The sequence below is a fragment of the Dromaius novaehollandiae genome, chromosome 12 (assembly GCF_036370855.1).
Source record: "Dromaius novaehollandiae isolate bDroNov1 chromosome 12, bDroNov1.hap1, whole genome shotgun sequence".
Lineage (NCBI taxonomy): Eukaryota > Metazoa > Chordata > Aves > Casuariiformes > Dromaiidae > Dromaius > Dromaius novaehollandiae.
This window is the reverse complement of record NC_088109.1, coordinates 4123613-4148931: the sequence shown is the minus strand read 5'-3', so window position 1 is coordinate 4148931 and position 25319 is coordinate 4123613. Positions and strand designations below refer to the sequence as shown.

The following is a 25319-nucleotide window of genomic DNA, read 5'->3' as shown; positions in this document are numbered from 1 at the left end:
ACTTTTGTAGGGGTTTTATGCAAACCGGCAGATGCCGATCACTCCTGGAGGATGTGGATCACTGGTTTCTCCTCCCACTTGGTTCGTGCCTCTTCCTGAGCCTGATGAGAACTGAACTATGTGTGCTCTGTGAAGGTCTGTTTGAAGTCTCAAGTTAACAGAGTTCTGTCAAGTCCATTGCATGTGTTGTGTGTGATGAGTGTGCCATTAGGAGTGTTACATAGCTGTAGGCTATCAGACTTGAGCAAGGCAAGACTTAAACACAGGAAGAAAGGTCAGCTGCCTCCAGCCAAGCAGAGGTCCCTATGTCAGGAAAGCTCAGCTACCGAATCTAGAGAGTCCAACCCCAAAAAAAAGCCACTATGCAGCCATGAGTAGCTTCTGATACCCCATTAAGAATTAGCCTTGGCCCAGCAGATCACTCATCTCATGAATGTGTTGTTCTGGCTTAGGGTGCAGTTAGGAAAGGCAAAGCCTCGGAAGTGATGGTGATGCAGGAGTCCCCAGGAACAGCCCATGCACTTCTCCATTTTCTGCACCGATGGTAGTCTCCACTGTTGGGCTGTCAAGCAGCAAGAGGTCCTCTCTGCTTTCATTGTGTTCTCCATGTGCTGAGCAAGGGCTAGCTAAGGGCCATGGGTCAGGAGCCAGCCTTGGTAGCACTCCAAAACTTCCCTGCCAGGGCATTGCTTTCTGTGGGGTCACCTGCGCCAGGAGGTGGTAGCTGTCTCATGCTACAGCAGTCGAGGGCCTTAGGTTGGGCAGTAGCTGAATGCTAAATAGGTGGTTTCCTGGCTTTGTTACTGCCAAGCCATAGTTTTCTACTATGTTTTCAGTGTTGTGCTCAGGTGTCCAGTGAGGTACAAAGATTAACAGTATGTTTGGGATATTCTGTACTTTTTCTTTACATTGTGGAAGCCAAAGTGCCTGGGATTCCCAGTTCCCGTGGAACATATGGGAACGGAGGACCTCTTGGTGACTTGATCCTGATTCCGGAAGTCCTAACATCCATCCTCTACATCAAGCTGTGTTAGCCCATGCATTCATTCTGGATAAGAATCCCAATAAAGGGTTTTAGTGTGATTTAACTAATCTGCCTTCAATTTACACCCTTAGTTAACTTAAATGGAATTTGCTGCATGTCTCTTTCTAGGCAGAGCTATCTTTCACTATATTTTTTCTTTGCTTTTCTCGTTTTCCTCTTTAACCTTGTGTTCTTAGGTTTCATTTCTTCTTTCATTGACTTTGTAACAAACTAAATTAAAACTATATAAACTAGGAAAAAAACATAATTATTTACATCAGAAAAATTGTTTGCAAATTTTTCTTTTAGGTTTTTATGGACTAGAGATGTGTTGGAGGAAGAGCAGTTAAAATGGTCCTTGAGTGCAGGGAGGAATATGTTCTGCTTTTGGGAAGGGCAGGAGCATTAAATACTGTTTGGGTTGTAAATTGTCAGAAGTTTGTTTCCTTCTTTGAGGTTAAACTTGAATTAGTAGAATGATATGTCCTGTCCCCTCCCTGTCACCTCAAAAGAGCCATTTATTTCAGAGCAAGAATTTTTGCTCTGAAGTGGAAGTTTAAAGGGAAACTATCAGGTACTTTCTAAACGAGTTTTACATCTTTGTTACCGCTTGCTTTGTAGTAATCAGGTAGGATTTTGAAATGCCGGTGGTGCTGCTTTTTCTGGTACAATGCCAGCTGAAAAGTAAAGCCCAAACTTAACCTTTGGGCTCCTCTCTCCATGGTTTTATCGCTTAGGATCACATTCTGTTCATAGTAGAACTTCTTACACTTCCCTGGCAAGTGCAAAGGGACCTCAAAAGCGTGCAGTCACCTGCACCAGTGGTGTTCACACAAAGTTGTGTGAACATTGACTTTTGCTGGGCAAGGGCCTCTTTTAATAGGGCACGTGCTGGCAGAAGTCATCTGGGTACAGTATGCTTGGTTCTAGCAGTTCGTTTGCTGCTCTACCAGTCTTTGCAGAGAGCTGCGTTGTCGCTAGCTTTTGGCTGGTTTTTTCTTTGGTGAGAATCGTGACAAGCAGCAGGGGAGGTCGCTCTGCCCTGTCTGGTGGGAGCTGTTTCTTGAGTCAGAGTTGCAGCTTGGAAGTTCAGGATCTAAGCATTAGCCAAGGCTCCCCAGAAGGGGCTTTGCTGTTATCTGACTATCTCAGTCCCGAAATGGGGGTGCACAAAACTGAGTCACACTAAAAGTAGCCAGACACCATGAGGACATCCTTCCTTCTGCAGAGAGCCACCTTGCCTCATCTGTGGGCCTTTTAGCAGAGAAGTGCTGGGGAGTCCTTGGGTGCCATTTTCCCAGATTAGCACTAATGCCTGGCCTATAGTTTAGCAATGGCTTTGTTTTTTGTGCAAATAGTTCCTGTTTTTGTTTTTTTTAAATTAAAGAAATGTATCAACACCAATGCATGGAAACTGCACTGTGGACTAACATTGCTACTAAGCAAGGGTTAAAGTGTAGCTGTTCCCCTGCTCCATTTCCTTACTAACAGCTTTCAGATCTTGGCATCTATCAAAATAGACACTGGAGCCAAAAACTAACAAAGGTGGAAATGATCACTGTGGGGCAGGCTGCCGTTTCCTGTAATCTGATCTCCGTCCAAGCAGATACGGCTCCAGCTGCAGCCCAGCGCTTGGGTCGGCGATGTTTACACGGAACTGCCATGGTGCACGAGGCTGGGGCAGCTGAGGGAAGTGTCTGTGCAGTCTGAAAACAAAACCAGACCAGACAAGGATAGATGTAATACCAAAAAAGTGCTTTTTTGGACAGGAAGCACATAAGAAGAGGTTATAGGTAGGGGTTATAAAGGTAGCATGCCTGGCCCTTTGAGGGCAGCTTTAACTTACAGAGTGAGTATGGCAGGAGAAGGGAACCGGTTTAGGTAAAAGCGCTTGGCCACTCCATGCAACGGATGAGGAGTGAAACTGCCTCCTTGCATTCCAGGCTCTCTAATTGAATACAGTTGCCGCCTCCTTTTTTCTCTGACCACAATCCCACCAGCAGTCAAGACGACCCCTGGCTGCACTGCAAACTGAACAGGGACCTTAGCTGAGATACAGTTCTTTGTTCCTTTGTTGCTCTTGCCATCATTTGGAAGCACAGTGGATTTAAACACCGGTCTAATGATGCTCTCCGTAGAGATGTGGTGTGATGGTGGGAGCAAAAGGAGGCAGCAGCTGGACTTAGCTACTCACCAGAGATTCTAGCACAACTGGACATTGGCACTGATTGAAGGCAGCTTCTTCTGGCTGTGGTTGGGTGTCCAGGTGGCCTTACAGGAGTCTCACAGCTGCTTGTTCTCTATCCTGTGCCTCTCTTCTGTGGAGAGAGAAATCTTGGGGGAAAGAGGAGTTTGGCAGAGCTACATTTGAGTTCCAGAAGTGCAGTGAAAGGCAGCTACTTCTGATCCTTGAGGTTTATGGTAGGGGAAGGCTGAGCTTTGGAGGCCCATTTAAGGTCAGTGGAAGCTACACTGGAAGCCTGGCACATTGGGAAATAGGCCGTAAATGAGAAGGGTGTGTGATTCCATAAAACACATTGAGGCTTGTAGAGGAAGCTTACCTAAGTCAATTAGCAATATGCATGTGCCTTGGTATGCATGAGTCCAACCAGCACTGTTGAGGCTTTTAGAGCCAGATCTGATACAGTTTTGAGCACTCCTGGAAACAGGAAAGAATGTAGGTCTCCTTCGAATGTGATTCATGTTGGAATATTAACACAGCTTTAAAAAGGTTACCAACGCACATCGCTCCACCAGTACAAATGAAGGCGTGAGGTTAAACCAGTTACAGTGGTGCAGAATGCTGCATAGACATCTATTAAGTTTTAAATCAGACTCATTTCAACTTGTTTAAAGTTGATTAAGGAAAGGTTGGCGTTGAACCACAACAAGCCCCTCTTAAGTAAAGGAAGCAATACAAATTAATAAAGTGAGTAATAAGCTGCATCTGGAACACCTAAGTTTTGTCCCTGCCCATCCAGTTTTCGTTGAAGTCTAGGTTGCTATTCTATTAACTTTCCTTTTGTATTTCAGACTTTCTGTTAGTTTCTCTGTGCCTGTGAAGTGCTTTTAGATATCTGTCCTCTGGTGCTTTTTTCCTCTGGTCACTCACTGGAAATGGCATTTAACCGCTTGCCCCCTCAAGTCTGCATTCAAATCCTGCTTCATGCAGAGGGGGAAAAAAGTGCTTTTCATGTTCATTCTCGTTGCAGGTCTACGTCACGATGCACTCTCCGCTTGAGACTCCTTGGGTGGGGATGTCATGGAAGTACTGCAGGTTAGAAATTAAAGCACTGTATGTGCAGGTTTTGTATTAAGAGAAGAAAAGCAGAGTAGTTCAATATATAGCGCACCAGAAGGGATAGGTATAAGACTCTGGGGTTCTTGATTCTGCTGAGGGTTTGGTATGTGACATAAGTTTACCTGCTGCTCTTGTCCTAATGCAGATAAGGCTTCCCTGAGTTTGAAGAGTGCTTTGAGATCTTGAGATGGTCAGGTCTTTATAGAAAGACAAAGCACCGCCATATTTGCCATGCCTTTCAAATCTTTATTATTACTTTCTATGAGCACTGACTTCATACAAAAATGTATAAACCATTAAGAAGTCATCGTAGCCTGTCTCTGTTCCCTCACTGATTTGTGAAGCTTCTCGATTTCCTTCTCAATTTCCATCATTTAGGAGACACATACATCATGCCAGTAGGATTCATAAATATTCTTAATCCCATTTTGCTGGCAATTTTCTCTTGCTTTAATCTGAATGCAAATAGGATGCAATTCATATGACAAGCTACTGTTCTGTCTAGCTGCATCTATAGTAATGGAAGTGTATAGCTTTGTTCAGAAAATGGACTCGGTAGAAGTGAAGCAGCCCATCATCATATTTTGAATATAGGAACCACATTTATTTCCTGTTTACACATTGGTCTCTAGCCTTTGGAATGCTTCCCCCAAACTATGTTCCCGGTTTCCATAGTTAACAGGTTCTGGAGGAAGTACTGGAGACTGTTCAGAAAAGCAGCCACAAGGTAGAGATTGGGATGTATTGGAGATCCACCTGGCAAAGCCAAAAAAAGAAGGCAGAGTGTTTAAGAGGATTTCTCAAATGGTCAGCAAAACAGTAGGTATAGGATGGTGGATTGTCCTCTTTATGCCAGTTGAAGCAAGTGGGATCTGCCAGAATTAAGCTACACAATTTCAAGAAGGCTGTTGCCTCACCACATTATCTGAAGGTGTGTTCAGTGCATGGCAGTACATGTCACTCTCATTAAGCATAGTAAAGTTACGCAGATCTGAAGCTGGTGATTTGGTTCTGGGACTGTTGCCATGCCTTGGGGTGCCTGACTGGAGGATTATATTTGTTCTTTGCAGAAGACTCGGTTTTCCAAATGGATCATAAAAAGAAAAATATGCTTGTAGGTGTTGAAAGAGCAAATGGTTTTGCATTTGACTATGCTATTATTTTTCTAGTTTCTCCAGTTTTTGGAACCATTTGGGGCTTTCATTCTGATTTCAAATTCTAGGTCCTTGTGGAGTGGCTCGGTCCAAATAACTACATTGAGGGCTGTGATTTCGGGGGGTTACCTAGAGCAGTATATGGTGATCCACAAAACAGACCTTCTGAGATACCATCTTCTTTCCTAGCCAGATTTTTCCTTTTGCATTTTCTTGGGTCTTTTCATTTTTGTTTTTGGTTCTTAAGTATTAATGCTTTCATACACCCACAAAGTGATTTTGGAACTCAGTTATGTCAGCATCTCTGCCTATTTTGAAGTCCATTTCATCCTTTCTCATGGAAATCGTGGTAGCCCGCACTGCAGTTTTCTGAGAGGCAATCTGCCATACCATATCCTGTCTCCTGTGCTCGTGTTACATGCTGTTTCTTTACTCTGTGCTACCGGAGACCCCTTCTGGGTCCATCCTTGCTTGTCCTGGAGGTTGTCTCTGGGCAGCCCGTGGTGCATTTTTTCCCCACGTATGTGGCTTTTATCATAGGTTTCTCCAAATCTTTCCTGGGAAGGCCCTGTTGCTTCCTCATGTACTGATTTTGGAGAATTACGCCCTTGGCTCACTATACCATAACGTTTGGATCTGTCTGGAGACTTTTTAGTCGTTAGCAGCTCCCCAGGCCTGTGGCTGGCCCCTGCCTTATATGCTGGAACATTTCTCTTCAGCTGCCGTTTGACTGTGCAGGTCTGTTGTGAAAGCCGTTCTCTGACTCATCCTTTTGATCCTTTTCAGCTGCCCACTCAAAAAGCACATTGCAGGTTGGCATGAAAAACTCACCCTGTCTTGAGTTGTCCTGAAGTCTCTCATCCGAGCATCTCTGAAGCTTCGGGAAAGGAGACGGTTCTAACCGTGGCCCCATGTAGAACAGGCCACCAATTTGTTTCTTCTCTGGCCACCAGTGGAAAGTCCTGAATTTCCTTAACCAAAGAGGCCACCACCTTCACATGCTGGAAGGCAGGTTCAGATGGAAAAATGTCTGGGGAAAGGCTGAGTCAAATGTAGCTATTTCTACTGGTTTTATCAGATATTATTCTCTACTGCTTGTTTTTGGAGTATGGTGGTGTCTTGTTTTTTGTTCAAGAGTATCAGAAAGCTCTTTTGGGTGAGGTTTTTTTTTTTTAAGATTTGGTTCACAAAAATTGTTTTTCTTTGTCTTTTCTCACAGAATGAGGGGAAGTAGAGTTGGTGGAGCTGAACGTGAGGATGACCCACTCAGGCAATGGGCCTTTCCTGGCTTGGTACTGTGGAGCCAGACCTGGTGTTCTGGAAACAGCCCATCTTGGTCAGAAAGAAATCAGTATCCTCTGCAAACTGCCAGTTCCTCTGGTGGTGCAAATTCCTTAATTTGAATGCACAGGACTATCAAATTCTACTTGCTGTTAAACCACATTGAAATGTAAACAGCAATGTCAAAGAATTTTGTCTCTGTATCATTTTGTTTACCGACCATCTGAGTGCTGGTTATAGGCCTGTCTCTCTCTGCATCAGCCTTCCTAGATTTCTGCTATTCTTTTTGTCCGTTTTCCCCATGAATTCTTTATGGTGGTGTTGATCTCCTGACTTAAATTTTTTAGGTAATTAAGGAAAGCAATATCATCAGAACCGTCTGCACAGTGATAGTCAGGGACAGCACGAACGTATCCACATCAGCAAGCTTCGCACAAGGCACTTGCTACCTCCACAGAACTTTTGCAGATAGTTTTAATTACTCTTTTTCTTGCCCAAAGGGGAAAGATTTGCTCAAAAAATAAAGGGGTCAGCCAGGCCCCCAGAGACTGGCTCTGTTCCTGTGCTCCCCTTCCATGTGGTCTTGAGAAGTCCTGTTTTCTCAGCCTGCGAAAGGAGGGTGTGTCTGCTGGGTTGGGTTGGGGTGTGAAGTGCGTGCCGGTGTGCGGCAGGAACGCGCTGCGCAGGAGTCGGGCAGCAGTGTTACGCCGTGGGGCTGGTCGGTGGGGTTGATGCCCGCTCACCACTGCTGCCCCGGTGCTGGTGACGTGCAAGTGCACACATCCTGCCTCCCCCCAGCGCCCAGGGGAGCGCAGAGCCTGAATCAGGTTGGGGGGTGTTTGCGTGAGAGCTAGGCAGTGTCTTTTCCCTCATGTCCTCTCGTCAGCGGTCATCCAGGTTAAACTGGCCCATAAAATTGCATGCTGCTATTGACTCTTTTCTTACCTAGGCTCCTTTAGTGTGCACGAATACGTGGGGCGGTTGCCACCCAATGCCCACTAAAGACAAGAAAACTCACTTGTTTCCTGGCCACACACGCAGAGAGTAAGAGTGTAATTATCCCCTTTGTAATCACAAGGGTAGAAGGGCAACGAATCCAAGCCGCATACGATAGAGATTGAGCAGAGTTATCCCTCTGGGGGCTGGAAAGAGCAGGGCTCAGTTCAGGTCCTCCTGGCTCCAAAATGAAGTCAAGGGGAAATTTGCCGAGCAGGCAGCCATCACTAGGGGCCAACATGCTGCCTGCACTGAGGTTTGAATGCAACTACTGCATTTAAAGCATCAGTGATGCTCATAAACTTGCAATCTTTCCCTTAGTTTATGAAGCTGGCTTTGATTCTTGTCTCCTCCTCTTGGGACTGGTCTCAGAGCAGATCTCTCCTGCTGACCTTCCTGCATGGTGGAGGATGACCGTGATCGCACATTGGCATGTGTCAGGTGGAGGAAATAAGTGAAAAAGCAACCCTGCATGGAAATGTTAGCACTGGTGATTGTGTTTGTGTATGTGTTTGTTTTAGCTAATATCCGAATCGTATATTTGATTTTTTTCATTTTAGATATTATTTGAGCCCAGCTTCAAAGTGACCAGCTGAGGGTAGCGGTTCAGATAATTCTTAGCAGGCAGCAACTTTTGAGTAAGAGCTAGAGCTTCATAATAAGGCTTTGAAACATTAAAGAGATCACTTCATTTCCCCAGGTACCTGTGTGCCTGGAATACAGTCTCCTTATGCTCCTTTGTTTGAACTCTGGAAGGGGTAACAGAGTTATTAATTAAAACAGTGGTGTGTACAAGATTTGGAAGGGGAACCAGAAACGTGAAAGGCCTGTGAGAGATTTCCTCCTTCTCTCCTTCCCCTGTAATTTATTCTATTCCTGGTTTTTCATGTGACATCTCTTTATTGCAAAAAAAAAAAAAATCTCTACCTTCCCCCAGACTAGTTCTGGGGAGATGCTCAGGAACACCTTTTGCTTTCAGTTGAATTGTTGCTAAATCTCAAGCATATGGAGGCAGCAGCGGGGACCTCCGTACACACTGCCTGCATCAGGTGTTAGGTGCTATGCAAATATACAGCAAAAAGAACTGTAGGCAGTAAAGCCCTGCCCTGGTACTCAGATATGAGGGAGGTTCTCAAAATGCCATAGGGCACTCGGGTCCACAGCCCTTTTTGAGTCTGTGATGTCCAGGTGCTCTGGGCAGCTTCATCAGATCTATCAAGCCAAGGCAGATCAGTGGGCCATCCCAGCCAGTTAGCCTTCCTCTCCCACGGTTGTAGCGGATAGCAGGGGACAGGCCCAAGTGCGAGACACTGAACCATCCCCCAGCCATGCTCTCTGAGCTTTCAGGATTTCCTCCTTACTGTAAACACTGCAGCCACAGCAGGGGAGTGCAGGGTTATCCAGGCTCCAGGCTGGCTTATCTCCGCTGTTGGTGTTGGGTAGCCGTAGCCCAGGAGACTGGCTGTCTTGGCCCTCCCTGTGTGCTCCACAGCTGTGATTGCAGACATGTACCCTGATGCTCTGCATCGGCCGTCTTGCTAAGGCAGAGCCAAGTTTCAGACACCTGCCTTTGAAAATTTTCCCCCAAAGGCCTCTTCGCCAGGAGTGAGAAGCACAAACGTTCCCCTGGTTCCACACCTTTCGGTATGCTTTCCCTCCGTCCAGGTCAGTCACTTGGTTTGAAAAGACAATTCACGGCCCATTATTCAGCGTCAGCATCTTCCAGAGCTCCATGTCCCACAGAAAACCTCCTTTGTCTCATCTACTCTGTAACTTTCTTGCCACCATTCCACATCGCTGAGGAAAACTAGCATCCTTACTGGCATGGGTGCTTCAAGAATAAGTGCATTTTCTGCAGTGATGTAATTTAAAAAGTTAATATATTAAAAATATTTCCTTCCTCTACAATAATGATAATCTTAATATTTGAGCTTCCTGCAGTGGAACATTTTCTTAATTGAATTCTTAATTCATTGAACGTCTCTAATAAGCATGAATGGCAATTTCGTCTTGCTGGCTGTGTTCTTCTAAGGAATGCTCTTTGGAGACTGGCTTATGAAAGAAAGATTTATTTTCTGCTTCAGACCATAGGTTTAACTCCAGCCTTTGCTCACCAGTCAGCACCAACAAGATTTTAAGAAATGTTAAAATTTGGACTCAAATATCATTAAATCTTTTAGCGCCTCAGTTTGGAAAAGAATATGGATGACATGTTCCTCTTCAGAATCACACTTAAATACATAATTATCTTTAATCATGTGCCTCAGTGGTTTTCAAAACAGATTTTTCCAAACTGGTGACTTCATGGAGATTATAGGAGCAGCGGGAATTCTCCAACCGCTAGTACGGAGCAGGAGGACCAGCTGAGCTGGGCTGCTGTCACCCACACTCCGATCCTGGAACTCCAGTCCTTCGGAACATGGCAGTGAAACAGGAATAAGCGCCGGGCTCTTCACATTTTGGTCTCTAGCTTGAAGGCACTAATGCTGTTGCAGGCACCATGGGCCATCAGAAAAACACCAGCTCCTGCCAGATTGATGACAGATTGTGAGGAGGTGAAGACAGGGCAGGTGGTAGGAGACTGGACAGCTGCTTTTTGGTACCAAGCGCTCAGCATCCAGCAGAGAGGGGCAGCTGAATTCAGTCATGCTGTCATGAACACACAGCCACATATTGGCAAAGCAGGACAGAAGAACACAGACCCCTCCAATCCTGCGTGGCCAAAGCTCAGTATGGTGCTGGAGCTGTAACAGAGAATGAATGTGGCAAATAAGCCAGCCGTGGAAGTCAAAAGCCCAAGCTCTGAGCTGCGGAGCCACCCTCCTTTGAGAACAGAAACCGCTTCACAGATAACCTCAGCTGCTTCGTCAAATCACTAGTAATTATCAGGTGGATTGTGACAGCCAGTAAAGTCAAGTCAACGATGAGCAATGCCAAACTGACTGGTGCATGCTTACCCTTCTTGTGCATCTGCTCCACAACTCCGTGCTTTCTGGTTTCCGCACTCATCTCTGGTAACTGGCTTCCTCTGCTGAGGAGGTGCCAGAGGCAGACATCCCTGGTGTTGAAGGCTGTTCTTGCCTGAGCCTTGGAGCACCTCCTCGGACCAAGAATCTCTTGCGCTCTGCTAGCTTCAAGGCTGAATGAAATCAGTAGTGTGCACTGCAGAAGGATTACCCGTAGCTGCTTGTTGGGCTCTGCATGTAGCACGCACATTTTACTATTCCCTATGTAATCTTACTGCATACTTTCTAGAACCCTTTTTTCTAGGACTGTGGGAACGGGAACTGGCATATGATGAATTTGGAGCCTGTTATCGTATTTGTCATATTCTGGGGTTTTCTTCTTTTTTATTTCCACCACATGTTTTTTTCTTCGTTCTTAATATGATGTGTTCTTTGTTCTAGGTCTGTCCCAGGATACAGGAAGATCTCTTTAAGAGCTAAGCCACTGTTGTGCTGCCTCCCCAGCTAGTTCTGCAAACCAGCTGCCTGCCTGTGTGAGCACAGATGCGACAAAGGAATTGCTTGAAACTGGAAGTTCTTGCACCAGTCCCTTTCCAGCCTGTCTCCTGATGCTGGCTAGTCCCCACCATGCCCTCCATCCTGAAGTGCATCTGATGGCGTTTCTAGCTGTAAGTAGGTGCTTAAGTTGCACAAAGCTTTTAAGCAGAGCTGGTAAATACTTTCGTTTATGTTACAGTTGCCTGGTCTAGTTGAAGAAAAAGCAATGGAAAGGGGAAAAGGGAAGAAGATGGGAGTCTTGCTGTCGCAGTTAGCCAGGTTAAATGTCACTAATGGCATACAAATACTACTACTTATCTTAAGGGTTCTTTGAGCAAAGAGCTCCTTCCAGCATCCAGTCTCTGCAGTACCCCCCAGTTCATGTCACTGGTTGGCACTAATCTTGAGGCAGTGACGTTATTGGCCCTTCAAGGACCAACTCAAATCCAACAAAGCTCTTGAAAAGAGCACGTCCCAGCTGCCGCCTGCATAAACCAGAGCAGCAAACTAAGTGCATAAACCAGTACCATTCAACAGCTCCTCTGTTAATGTAGCACTATGTTCTTGCAATTAATGAGTTCTCCCAGTCAGAAGCTGACATCAGTAGAGTAAGAAAACAGGCTCCATGTTCACTGCATGGAAAAAGGTGTGGGAAATGATCATCCATTTCTCACTTAGGTGTGACACACACAATTCTCGTCTCTAGGATCATTTATCCTCTATCTTCAGTATTTCTAGAGCCTAATTATTATTAAATCCCAGTGCCTTCCAGAGGTCTGTTTATTCAAGACCTGCACAGACTGGGTATGTGAGCTATAATGGGATTTGGGCTCCTTTGGGAGGGAAAGCCCAGTCCAGCATGCTCTGAGAAGCCAGCACTATCCCTTACCTTTGCACCCAGGGCTGACTGCTGTAGTTCACAATTCAAGAGCTGCACAGTAAATTGCATGTGGTCCAGAGGCTATGGGGCATCCAGGAGGTGATTTCTGGAGGAACCCTACTTGTTAGTGCTGTTAGTTGTGTAGGGGCTAGATGGGCATTCACAGGTCAAATTATGACAGTTTTGCCAGGAAAGCCACCTGCTTATCACATGCAGAACTCCCCAAGTGATCTTGTGCCATGCTGCTTCATTTCCTGTGGCACCGCCTTTTGCTCGATCGCTTCCTAAATTGTACTTTGCACCAGGCAAGACTGTGGATGAATTATGTTCATTTGAAGCATTATCATTTAGATCTGGCAGAGAGATGACAAGTTTGCAAAAAAAATGAATGGAAAATAATCCATTCTTTGCAGGCGGTCTGAATTCTTCCGTCGTCTTCTCTCAAGGTCGCTGTCAATCACGAGCACAGTTATATCTCAGCTCTTGTAGAACATCTCTCCCTTGCTATTCAGCTTCATTATGTTTCCTATTTTCTCTTGCCTCCCAGAGCAGCATTATACTGCACTTTCATTGCAGCTCACGAGGGAAGGGAGCCCTCATAAGCAAACTTCCTGTGAAGGGAATAGTCCTGATAAAAAGCTGTTTGTGTGCGATGAGATGATGCCTACCTTTCAACCACTCCTCTGTCTTCCTCTGTGGCCCATTATAAATATGACAGCAGGCAGGTACAGACTGCTCGCAAGCAGAGAACCTTTTCTTCCCCCTAACAAATTAGAGCCCAGCTTCTCAGAAGGACAGCACTGATCATCTGCTTCTGTTTTCTAAGGTAAGGCTGAGAACAGCAAGCTGTAGTGCAGAGCCACAGGCATGAACTCTGTGGGGCTGAAGTGTATGCAGAAGCCCATTTAACTCCTGGGGCCAAGCACATCTTCTGCTACAAGAAGTTGTACCAGGGACTGGCTGGACCCTTTCAATGTTTATTGGTAATTTTGTAGAAAACATACTGTGTTGAAGATGCTTCTCCGTTTGAGTTAACATAGGAACGTTCTCCAAAAACACAGAGCATGTACAGTATTTTTAACAAAAAATGGCTGCTTAAAATGCAAGGAAGAGTGTAGCTAATTAAGACTGATCATTTAAAATTAGCGCATGGAGGTGAGAGAATACAGTCCAATCCAATTAGAGCAGAGCATTTTGCTAAGGGCACATATAAAAACAGGTGCTCTGGAGGGGAAAAAAGTCTAGAGGCTTTTTTACTCCAGCCTACAAAATGAGACTATGCCTTTTTATGGTAATTTTAATATTCTTCCTATGACTTTGCTTTGCAGTGGAAAAGAAACAGAGGTAATGAACACGCATAGTTCTTTAACAGCTGCAGCACATGTAATTTTTTTCCAGCTCTCCCCAATTACCCATATGTGGTATGAAACATACATTTTACTTTAAGACCTAGAGCAGATCAGAAGCACTCAACATGTTATATATATGTTCAGTTAGGAACTTTAAATTAGATTGCAGTTCAGTGTTGTGGACGGTGTCAGAACAAGGTTTGTTCCCAGCACAGTCTAAATGACAGGGCAATCGATGAGGGCTAAGTATGTCACCCTCTGATTGTTATATACAGTAGATAGGTGGCTCTGTGACACTCAGCAGTCCCACAGTTTGGAGAGATGTTCCTTTTTTAATTCCTCAAATTCACAGCATCCGCTCTCGGTTTGATTCCTATACCTCTTTTTTATTAGTAAAACTGATGTATATTAAGGATAGATGCATGTTGTGCTGAGCGTGCGTCATCTAATTAAAGGGGCAATGCAAACATTTCTGAAGTTTCCTGTATACATTGACCTCTGGGGGGTCATCTTTGTTTATCATTTCTTTGAACTTCGACAAACTGATATCTATGTAGAGCTTTCTCGGAGGAAGGTCGGTTTGCTTTGAAAGGAATAGCTCATTTAAGCCCACTTAGGACATGCTCCAAAGCCAAGATGAGTCAGGGCTTGAACTGACCGCAGGTTTCATTGAGCAAGTGGACACATCCCTGCCCTCATACATCAGAGGTCTCTCAATAGGCTGCTTTTCGTGTCTATGGGTAGTGCACTCTGCCTGCTTAAGGCCTGCCTCGAAGGGTGACTGCTGTCCATTGCCCTATTCATTCAGAGGGCTGTAGCCGTCATTCTCAGACAAGCCACAGGCAAAAGTCTCACAGTTTTCAGTAGATGAGGAGACCCACTAATCCATCCAATGTATGTTTGTCACAGCTCAGCGTGCTGCGTGGCTTTCGCTGCGTGGAGGTTGGCTGCCTCTCACGTCCATCCAGCGCACCTTCAGAGCAAGTCACCTAGCAGTGCAGCTTTGGAGCAGGATGTGACTCACGCTCCTGGGACTTGAGCACCAGGCCCAGGCATAGCAGCAGTGAGAACAAACCCAGTGATCACATTAGAGTATTCTCTGATTTTACCATATGGAAAGCCTGAGGCAGTAGAGAGAAAGGTAGCAGGCCAGTCACCTTCTCCAGCACCACTGTTTTATCGTTCTGTTGGAGTGGGATTGCAGCCTTCACTCCAGAAGCCCCAGGCTCAGCTCACCAAAGATCGGTCCAGTCTCCAGGCTGGAAGGAGCTCCTTGGTTGGAGCCCCCATGGTCTCCTGATTCTGCTGATCAGGGAAATCATCTAGGGATGAAAGCTCAACCTTGCTCTCAGACACAGCTGGGCCTCTCTCCTTGTGCCTCAGATCAGGGGAAAGGAGTTAGTCTCTAGTCTGGAAGCACTGTTGGGGTTAGCTCCATCATGGGGTTAGCCCCAGTGATTTGATTTAGCAGTAAATGGGTCTACCCCTCTGGGGCTAATGCACAGCATGCACCATTTCCTCTATAAAGTCTCTCCTTTTTGAGGTAGGGAAATTAAAGCAGGGTAAGTGTATAGAAGAAAATCAGTAAGTAAAATCTTTTCTTATCTGTGACGTTAATAGGTTGGATCTGTAGTTTTTTTTCTTAGGCTGAACAGATTCTGATGTGAGCACACTGATGTTGTTTCAAACCTGACATTGTTTTTAGAAGGAATCTCCATGGTGTAAATTGTAGCTTTGCTGGGGGATGTGACTTGGAAAATACAAGGGTGTGTAAAGAGAATGTTCAAAGAAAAATGTATCCTTTGGAAATGGAATGAATCAACTGGCTTTCCAGGGACAAATTTATAGGATTCAGTTTGAGACAATCACCACTGGTCTGTACAGCAGCCTTAGAGCCTTCATAGTGCTTGAAATTTTTTGTAGAATTTGCACCTCACATGGGACCAGAGATCCAAATGTTAACGTAGAGCCTTAAGGTTTGTGCCGTGCATGCTAGCGAACAGAGAAATTGTAGCTTCTAAAATGTCAGAGCTCAGTCAGTAGAGTTGCACAGAATTGCCCCCATGATTCAAATTTTATGGTTCTGTGTTTAATTAAACCCTTGTTTGGTGTTTCAGTGCATTCCTTGCTGCACTGAGGTAGCTACCTTTCAGTGACATCTTCTCTTTTCTGTTTTATTTGGGTAATTATGCTGCCTTGATCACAAGCAATATTGGAGTTCTTTAAAGAAGTACCTTCATCACAGGACTTGCGTTTATCTTTGGTGGTTCTCCCTTCCTCCTTGTCCCCCTGGTGATAACATCGGTGAGTGTTTTATTTGAAAATTTTCTTTTTAATCATTGCTGATAAAAATGCAAGGTCAAAAGAGTAACTTTGCATTTGAAATATGATGCTGCTCTGAGGTTCAGTGGGAACTCATTTTAGGGTCAATACTTGGGAAAGTTCTGACTCCTCTTCTGAAGTAAGTTTTATTGCATTTCCCAACCAACTAGCCCAGTGGTGTCTGGGAAGCAGGACATCCCAAGCTTCATCCTGGCCCCAGCGGACTGGGCGTATTTAAGGAAATCACAAGACCTGAAAACTGACTTTGAGTAGAAGAAAACAGTGGGTAGATTCTGTGTGCGATTTGGCTGTAGGCCAGATCAGTGAGTGGCTGAGTGCCTTGCAAAACACCAAAATTTTCTGAAGGACAAAGGGATTCATCTTACCTAGCTTTTATCACCTAGATATTAGGGGTGTGGGCTTCCTGCGTGCTCATCTTGAGAGAGGTGTTCCAGAGAGTGATTCCATCCCCATGCATTAATGTGAGGAGCTGAGAAAGTGCCTTCTCTTAGCCCATAGGGAACCTATGGTAATTCGAGTTACATTGCCCTCAGTGAAGGAGATTTAAGCTTGGAAATGTTGCAAAGGGCTAAAAGTATGCATAGAGATGGATATTGCATCTTAGCTGATGCATGGTAGCTCAGTCATGTCTCTGCTCTGTCATAGTGTCTGTAAATCAGGTCCATGGAAGAGGCTATGGAGCCTGTCATGGCTGTCAGCCGAGGAAGTTAGTCTTTAACCTCAAAGAGCTGATCCATAAAAGGTTGATGGTCCAAACCTCTCAGCAAGGTCATACTAGCTACAAACTGTAAATGGAATATCAACATCAGGACATCCCATAGACTTACCATGTGTGCAAAAAGCCGTAGGTTATCAGCCTTAGCCTCTCCTGTAAAAAAAGTCCCCAAGTCATCTTAGTGTCACAGGCTACGGCTGGGCTACTTCATTTAAAATAAAGAAAAATGCACATTAAAAAAAGTATTTTCCTCATCAGAAAAACGGGGAGATTCAGAAGGTGATCTGAGCCCCCTGCAGTCAGTGAAAGACTGTCATGACTCTCACTGTCTTTGATACTCTGGCTCAGACCCTAAATATATCAAATAGTTGAGGCAGAATTATTAATAGGGAAGGTGAATGACAGATTATTCAAGTCAGGCCTCCTTCTGACATTTTGGGGGGTAAAAATAAGTAGCCTTTCTTTACATTTTATAAAGTCTCTTTCTTGGCTCTCCCTGACGGTTCCCCCTCCTGCCTCCACCTCCAGAGATGTCTGAATGGTATAATTTCCTTTTATTTTTAGCCATCTTTCATAATTGAAAGTTTCTCTGTGTCAAAGAGAAAACGTTTTCATGAATTCCTCAATAGGCACTTACCGAAAGCAATTGATTAAAATGAAATATTTAATGGGGTTTTATACCCGTGGACTTGGCAACACTGGTGAATCTCAGACAAGATGGTTTAATGACGTCAGGATGGATGGGCATGGGGCCATCATCTCCCCAGCTTTGCTGGTGCTTCTCAAATGCAGGCCTCTTCTGGAGTCAATGTTGTCATCCGGCCTGAGCGGCGCATGGATCAGTGGCCGGTGAGCTTCAGGAAGCAGCAACTGCTGCATGACCACTGAGTTTTCTGCTTTTCCTACTAAACACACTGTACCTGCTACCTGAGGCAAAGCTGTTGGTCCTCGCTTGTCAGTCAGTTCTTAGGGCAGCTGTACAGCTCTCCAGAAATCCAGCCATGTCCTCAGGCAGCAGTTCTTGTCTAAGGTAGAAACTATTTGGGATCTGATCCAATGTCCAGCTAGCCCAGTTCCTTGTCTCTTAAAGTGGCCAGAGCAGATCCCATCTGGAAGAAAAAAGCACAGGAGCAACAGGTTGTGATATCCTGCATATGTGCTGCCCACCTGCATGAGTTTGCACTCGAGATCTTCCTGAGTCATAGTTTCTGTCTTTGCATTTAGTAGTCTTTCATGGATTTTTCTGCTCTGGATTAGCCCAGCCACTTTTTCAGGCCATGAAAGCACTTGGCATTCAGAATATTCTGCAACCGATAGTCCCCTGCTTGCCTGCAGGTTGTGTGGAGAATCCAGTCTTTTAGTTTGTTTGACACTTGCTTTGTCTGGTGCTTTGTTCTCTAGCAGAGAGAACTGCTGCTGTCCCATGTGGTTGCCCAGTCCACTCTGATGTGCAGACGTAGTAGGAGGATGTGCTAAAGTCAAGAGACCGGAGCAAAGAAAAACTAAGTGAGAAAGGGGAAGAAAAAGTGTTGGAAGTAGCTGTTGATGAGACAGTGGGATAGCTATAGGTGCTGGCTGCGAGGATTGCAATCAGTAAAATACGTATCATCTTTTCGGGCTGCTGCATGGGAATTATTGGCTGAGAAAGTTCATCTGGAGGTGTCTACCTCTTTTCTTTTCCCAGACCAATTCTGTGCCCCCATTTAGATGCTCTGGGAGATGGACACTACCCCCACTTCTACTCAGCAGTCAGTTGGATTTGGCCTTGGCCTGAAGAGCTGCAGCAAAATCATTTTGAAGAAGACTGTGTAACAAAGAAATAGCCACTGAATAGCATGCAGTGAGGCAGGAGTTGATTTGGTTTAACACAGCTGCTAAAATTGACATTGGAGATCCAAGGTCTTAATTGTACCTTTTTTGAAATCAAACTCTCTACAATTGAGTGAGGCCTAAATAAAAAAAAAAATTGAAAACCCCACTAATCCAACCTCACAGCTTGAACTAGAGTTCCCCAGTCTGCATCCACATTTAGTAGTTCACATCTGTTTCATCAGTGAACCAAACCAGTGTTCTTGCTCCAGATCCCAACATTGTAGGGCACATGTGAAATCCAGGCTTTGGGGCTCGTGGTGTGTTGCAGTGTTTAGTCAGGTACTCACGCATCTCACCAAGCCTGGCCTGGGAAGCTGAGAAAATTGGCATTTCTGACTGTGCTGGCTATGGCTTAAAGCAAATGTCATTGTTCTGACTCATCTCTAGCACCAAGCTGACTGATGTGGAGGTAGAGAAGGTCAACCTTGATTCCTTCTCTGCCCTTTCTCCCTCACTCAACAGTCGCTAACATCTCCTTCCTACATACCCCCTTCAAGGCTGTCAACTCTGGCCACCCCATCAGGACTTAGTTCACAGCCCCCTCCAAGCACAGAAAACCACTCCATCCAAGGGGACAGCATGTGATGGCACCTCTCCTGCTCAGGATAAAAGCAGTTCATTCAGAAACCTGCCTTCCTCACTCCTCCCGGGGAGTCTGTGTGAAGAGAATGCAAGCAAATCCAAGCTGGAGCATTTTAACCAAAAATATGCGCAGGGAACAAAACACTGTATGTGAGGATTCAGGAAGGTGGTCTGGGAACAAAAGGAAAGTACCCATAACTCCACTGAAATGCTGATATCCAGCTGTCTGTAGTTTTGTACTTGCCCCCCTTGTTTGGAGGAAATCGTTAAAGAGAGAGGTGATAACTGGTGTCTCTCAGATTCTCAGTAGCCAAGACTGTAGTGAACCTGTCCTGTCCTCAAAAATGAGGAGGCATGACCCAACTTTATCGCATCTCCCTCCAGATACGCCTCGTCTGTGTATTAGCCTAGGAGGGGTCTCACTTTCTGCCTGTGTCACTCCTTATTGTTTTTCTATTGCAAAAGCCGTGGAAGAGAGTTCTGTGTGTACCACGTTCTTTTATGAATCATAACACGATTGGAGTTCATGAATCATAACAAACAGCGTTGCCAGGTACAGGGAGGATTATATGATTTGTGATCTAGTAACCCTTGACTACTTAATCATCTGTGATAGGTTATGAACATGTTGCACGACAGATGACATAATTGACTTTTTAAAGTGAAACCACAGAAGGGGGTTTTTCGTAGGTATTTCCTCACTCTGCTTGGCTAGAGCATCCTTGCCTGCTGACCCAGTTGAAACAGGCGGGATTCCTATCCTATGATTATTGTCATTTCAAAGAGGAATTTCCCACTGGGAATTCTGCAGAGATTTCAACAGCAAGAGAAGGCAGCGAGTCCAAATTTTGCAAGAAGCTGTTGTTGTGCGGGTTTCTGTACCCACACAGAAGCCCATGTGGCCTTCAAGGGAGGCTGAGCAAGTTTCCTTCTCCTGTTGTCCCAGGGAAGACATCAGAGCTAGTAAATGCATGCCACTTGCGGGTCCTTCATTCACTCCTGTCCACCAGTCCCAAAGAAACATTTTCCCCTGTGGAGAACTTGGCTGAATAATGAGACAGAGGAGATACCTGCTCTCCCTTGACTGGTCCCACACCAGCACTGGCAGTCCCTTACAGCTGCTGCACCTCACACTGCATGCAACTGAAGCGTGTGCAAGCCAGCACGACATCCTTAACAGTCTCTAGGGCTAAGTTTAGGTTAATTATCAATAAAAATACATCTGCAGTGTGAAGGTAATTACATTTAATTGCTGAGATAAATTTAAAATAATTGCCCAGATGACATTCCCACTTCCAGTGGCTTTTGTGAACTACCATGGGTTTTCTGGGTAACCCCACGACGTCTCCATGCCAAGGGGGAGGCCTGGCGTGGGCTGAATGTCTGCAGTCTGACCCCTGCTACTCAGTTTGTAAGGGCTGGATCCTGGCTCAGGCTTTCCCTTCCGAAGTGCGTGTGTGCATTGCCAGCTGTGGGGATTTGGATGCTGTCGTGACAGAGGGCCGGAGCGTGCTGCTGTGACGGGTTGATGTAGGGGAGTGGGGAGGAGAAGATGAAGCGGTCAGGAAATGGGGCAGCTCTAGGAGTCAGGTGCTTGTGGAAGGCAGCTTTGTGGCAGCAACACTCGATAGCAGTAATGCCTGTTTCTTCTGTTTGGAGACAGAAAGGGCCAGCCCGGGCCCACTCTCCCCCCCGAAGTGATGTACAGCCCCAGGCGAAGCCCAGCTGGGCTTTCTGGTCAGAGCACAGAAACTGTCTCGAGACCTCCCAACAGCAGGAATGTCCTCCGGTTGTCAGAAGGAAAGGATTTGTCTGCAGTTCTGGACGTTTTGTCTTAACTCTATCATTTGAAATTTTGAGATTTGGGTCACCAGCAGGGAGGCCAGGAGGTCTGCGGGAAGGCTTTCCCGTCCCCCGCAGGCAGCCAGCATGTCATGACTCCGTAATGGGAGCTCTTGGATAGCTTTTTTACCAGTTACTGGGAATTACATACTGTGCACTTAACTAAAGGCAGAGCAAGCAAATCTGGGTCCTCCAAACCTGTAACTTGCTCGTTCCTCCTCTTTCGGGAGCTAGGGCTTTCTGCAAGCGCTCCCTGCCTGAGGTCTGCTCTCCTGCCCACCTGTCTCGCCAGCATCAGCCACGCGCTGCTCGGAGCTCTGACAGATTGCCCAAGACAACAAAAGTGCCTCACAGCAATTCCTGCTTTTGAACATCTTCCCTGCTGCCCTTGGAATTATTTCAGATTAAAAACAAAACTAACGTTTTCAATGCTGCCTCCCACACAGCGTCTCTCTCCAGTGTTCGTTAAGCCTTGCTGCAGGTTCAAAAGTTTCTGACGGAACAGCCTGCCCCCGAAAAACACAGTTTTGCCAAAATAGAAGCATTTCGCAGAAGGCAATAATTTGGCTGAATATTTTGCCAGCAGGATTCTCTGGCATGATGCTCAGCATGATTCTTTTGCAGTTTGTTTCAGCATTTTGTGTTTTTGTTTAGTTTTGGATTTCGTTTTCTTGTACGAGATACTACTGAAACAAAATATTTGGATGTTTGCAAATAATTTTTAGGGGTTTTGGGGGGGGGGTGTTCGTTTTCAAATGCATTTTGAAATGCCAAGATTCCCTACTGAACAGAAGTTCCCTTTTGCTGTCATCTCGTGGTATCAACTCTGGATATATAGAATTTAATGTCACTGTGGAAGGACCTGAACATCTTTTCCAATAATATGCTCTACTTTTGGGATGGTGAATTATTTAAATGCTATCCGTGGCTTTAGGCTGTCCAAAATCACAATCTCATACTTCATTAATGGCAGTGTCATAATTGATTATTTCTTTTCTGGTAGCAGCTGGGATCCCCTGTCAAGGAACAGGGTGCAATTGCATTTAGTACCTTCCCAGATGGTGACAGAGAACGGGGAGGACACTGCTGGCAGTCAGGGGGGCTGGTGCCATGCACTGGATCAATCAGACCTGGGGATGGAGTGATCTGAACATGCTGAAGGGCAGGGGGGTAACAGCAAAACTAACAGCTTAGCAGAGAAGTTAGGCAGTTGCTTGATAAGACCAGTTGCAGATGCGAATGGTTCATGGGCTTGGCAGATGAAGGGTGAGTTTCAGCAGGGATTGAAAGACACAAACTATTGCAGCCCTTGGAATCGTGATTTGGAGTTTTTCCTGTGTATGGGGATGGAAGAACATGCAGTTGCCTACAGAGAAGCTGGGACACAAGCAAGTCTTCAGCAAAGCAGAAGCTAGGATTTGTGGACCTTGTAGCAAGAGCATGGGGCGAAAGAGAAATGGGCTTTCAAGGCAATGGGAGGGGTTTGTATTTGATATGCTGGTGTAAATGCTGTTTTCTGGCACCTGGAAAAACTGCTCAGTAGTCATAGTGGGAAAAGAGAATGAAGAATGATGTGTCCAGCTGAAATTCCTGCAGCTTTTGGCTCAGCAGAGCATAATTGCTTAAAACTGGAGACCAGTCACGACGCAGGAACTAACACCTCCGCACTTGCAAGAAGTGGGATCTGGGGTGACCACAAGTAGCCAGCCTGGGATGCCATCGAAATGGCAACACCTGCAGCCGTACAGAGCCCCTAGCTCGCTGCCAAGGAGGTTCAGCACAATGCTAACCCTGCGGGGAGGTGCCACCGCCTAAATCACCCAAACCACTTCCTGCAGCACCTGAATTTTCCTCAGAAATCTCCTATCCAAACAGTGACTAGACACATGCAAAAATACTGCCTCTTGTAGCAGGCTGCCATGACCAAAATAGCTGGGTTGGGCTTTGCTTGACCTGTACTGCCCATTGCCAGGCAGGTGCTGAAGGTGCAGAAGGAACGACCTGCTCACAGAGCCTTGTTCCCCCGGCGCTGGCGGCGCCGCTGCGTGCCCGGCCGGCGGGAGGCCTGCGGCGTTTCCCTGGTCCGTAGTGGCACCTACTGGAGCTCCGCAGAGCACAGCTCCTGGCCGCGGGGCTCCGGGCGGCCCCTCCGGCTGCTGCCTGCGGGCACCTAGCGCAAGGGCACTCGTAGCTGCTTGCAGGCTCTCGTAGGTGTGACGTTATTTCCAGATACGACATGCGACTTCACTGCTTTTGCCTGTTCAGTTAGGATAGCTGAGTGCCAAAGTGGTACCAGCTTTCGGGTCTCTGACGCATCAGGGGACGGATGGTCCATGGGAACCCTTGTTCCTTCACAGGAGATCCCCTCTCCAGCCTGGATCTTCCAGGGAAAAGGCACCCTGCTTTTAATCAGAATCTTTTCTCATAAGCTGAGTTCTAGCCTGGGGCGTTGGTTGTCCCTTGCTAGCTAGGGACAAATCCCCAAAGTTTGCAGGGATTTTTTCCATTTCTACATGCTTGCAACTCACATGGCAAAGGCAGAAAAACCACAGTGATTCCCTCTGGTCTTTTTTTTTTTTTTTTTTTTTTAATCAACGGAGTCAGGCAGATAGCAATAGCAGGCATGTTGGCAGAGCCAGGAATCCTCTGCAGTGGAGATCCTCAACTCCCATACATGAGTGTCCCACTCACTCTTTGGCCTGCCGCAGATCTGCAAGCTGTGTGCGCTCTGTGCTCCCACGCGCTTCCCTGGCACCCGGCGAGGTTGATTTGACAACTTCCCATTCCTGGACGTAGACTGAAGGACAAGCAGAGGCATCTTGCAGGCTTGCTCTTTGGAGCCTTCAGCTGGGGAAAGGTTGTGGGCCTCCCAAGTGCCCTACTTGTTCCTCAGCTCTGTTTCTCAAGGGCTTGAGGAAAGTGCAGCGATTCAGAGAGATGGTTTTTTTCCCCTTTCTTGAAAGCACAACTAAAAATAAAATGAGTATTGAAACTCAGCCCAGCCCACAAAGCGGAGTGTGTAGGTGTGATGCTAACCAACACCTGGGGTTGAGAGGCATCCTGGGGGATCTGACTCCTGAACCTTCTTACACCATCTGGCAGACATATTCTGTCTTTCTTTTCATTCTTTCTTTGGCATCTTTTCAGAAACACGCGAGATGATGAATGTAGAGTTGTTTTGTTTTGTTTTGTTTCTAAATGCCCGACACGTGTTGTTCCAGTTGTAAGGCAAAGAGGCCGAAGAGAGGATGTTGGTTTTTACTTGTGAAACCTGCGGGAGGCTGGCAGTTGGCACACAGGGACCTTCAAGCCGCTACTGCTCTCACTTCTTTTATTTCCCAGCTGAAGGTTTGTAGAAGTGGCTGGCAGAAAATGGTGATGACAGGTATTGCTTCATGGCAGGAAATTAGGATGCCTCTGGGTTTCTGCCCTTGGCGTATGGAAATAGATCAGTGCAGCTTGGGCAGTATAAGCCTCATACATAGATGCACAACAAACTGTGCAGAGGTGATGAGTTCTCAGACAGCCCTAGGTGGCAAAGGGAGAGGGGTTTAATGGAAAGACGTTCCTACAAGTGCCAGGAAAGCATGAAACCTCAACTCCAGGCTCTGCTGAAAGGAAGGCTGCCATGGTGGTTGAATAATTATGGGTTGCCTTTGGTTGGCCTCGGTAGGTAACGTGTGTGTGCCAGCCACACAGCACACACTTCACTCGGACCAGACCCGCGTGCGTGCTGGTGGGTGCTGTGTGCGTGATGTGGGAGGACACAGGTCTCCCCTAAAGAGGAGGAATTCGTAGGGCCTTTGCATGGGGAGGAAGTCAGCAGAGCGTGTTTGTGTGCTGCTACCCCACCGCCTGCTGCAGCCCCCTGCAAAGCCTGCACCTGCCTTGGCAGAGCAGAGGGGTTTGAGGGAGGTGAGCAGTGAGCAAACAGGCTCGTAGCCAGCAATCGATATCGACTGCGAGAGGACTTGAAAATATGTTAATCCTTACACAGTCCAAGGGCTACAGGTACCACGGATGAGGGGCTGTGGTGAGCAAACCTGGACTTGGTGTCAGCTGTAGTGCACCAGATGCAATGGATATTGGCATTTGGTATGAGGGTGATTTACCACCACTGGGTTAGGTAAATTGCCTGGTGATACTCGGCCCCCGGAGCAGCTCACGTTCTCTTTGCCCTGGCCCCGGAGTGGAAGGCATGGCCAGGAGGCGGTATGCTGCCCTGAGGACGGGAGGTTTAGCCTGATGCAAAAAGGCCCGTGGTTTAAGGGGTAAAGGTAGCGTATGTGGGACACTGTATGTACAGGACAGCTCAAGATTGGTTTTGTGAACTCTGTTAACCTACAGTAGCCTGCACAGTCCAGGAATACCTGTCAGGCTGAGCATCATAGCTACTGCAGGAGAACCTGTGGGGCTCCAGCTGCCCTAATAAGCAGTAGCTTGCCTTTTTTCACTCCCTCCCTTGTCCCCAAAGCCT

At 46.3% G+C, this 25319-nt stretch overlaps 1 long non-coding RNA gene across 1 annotated transcript in view; it reads left to right on the top strand.

The window, feature by feature from the left end:
• LOC112986963 (uncharacterized) overlaps positions 1 to 25319 on the top strand; it is a 331100-nt gene that overhangs the window by 257119 nt on the left and 48662 nt on the right. Inside the window, exon 4 of the long non-coding RNA XR_010391194.1 lies at positions 11164 to 15792. This is a non-coding gene — a long non-coding RNA (uncharacterized LOC112986963). The remainder of the gene's footprint in view (positions 1 to 11163; positions 15793 to 25319) is intronic.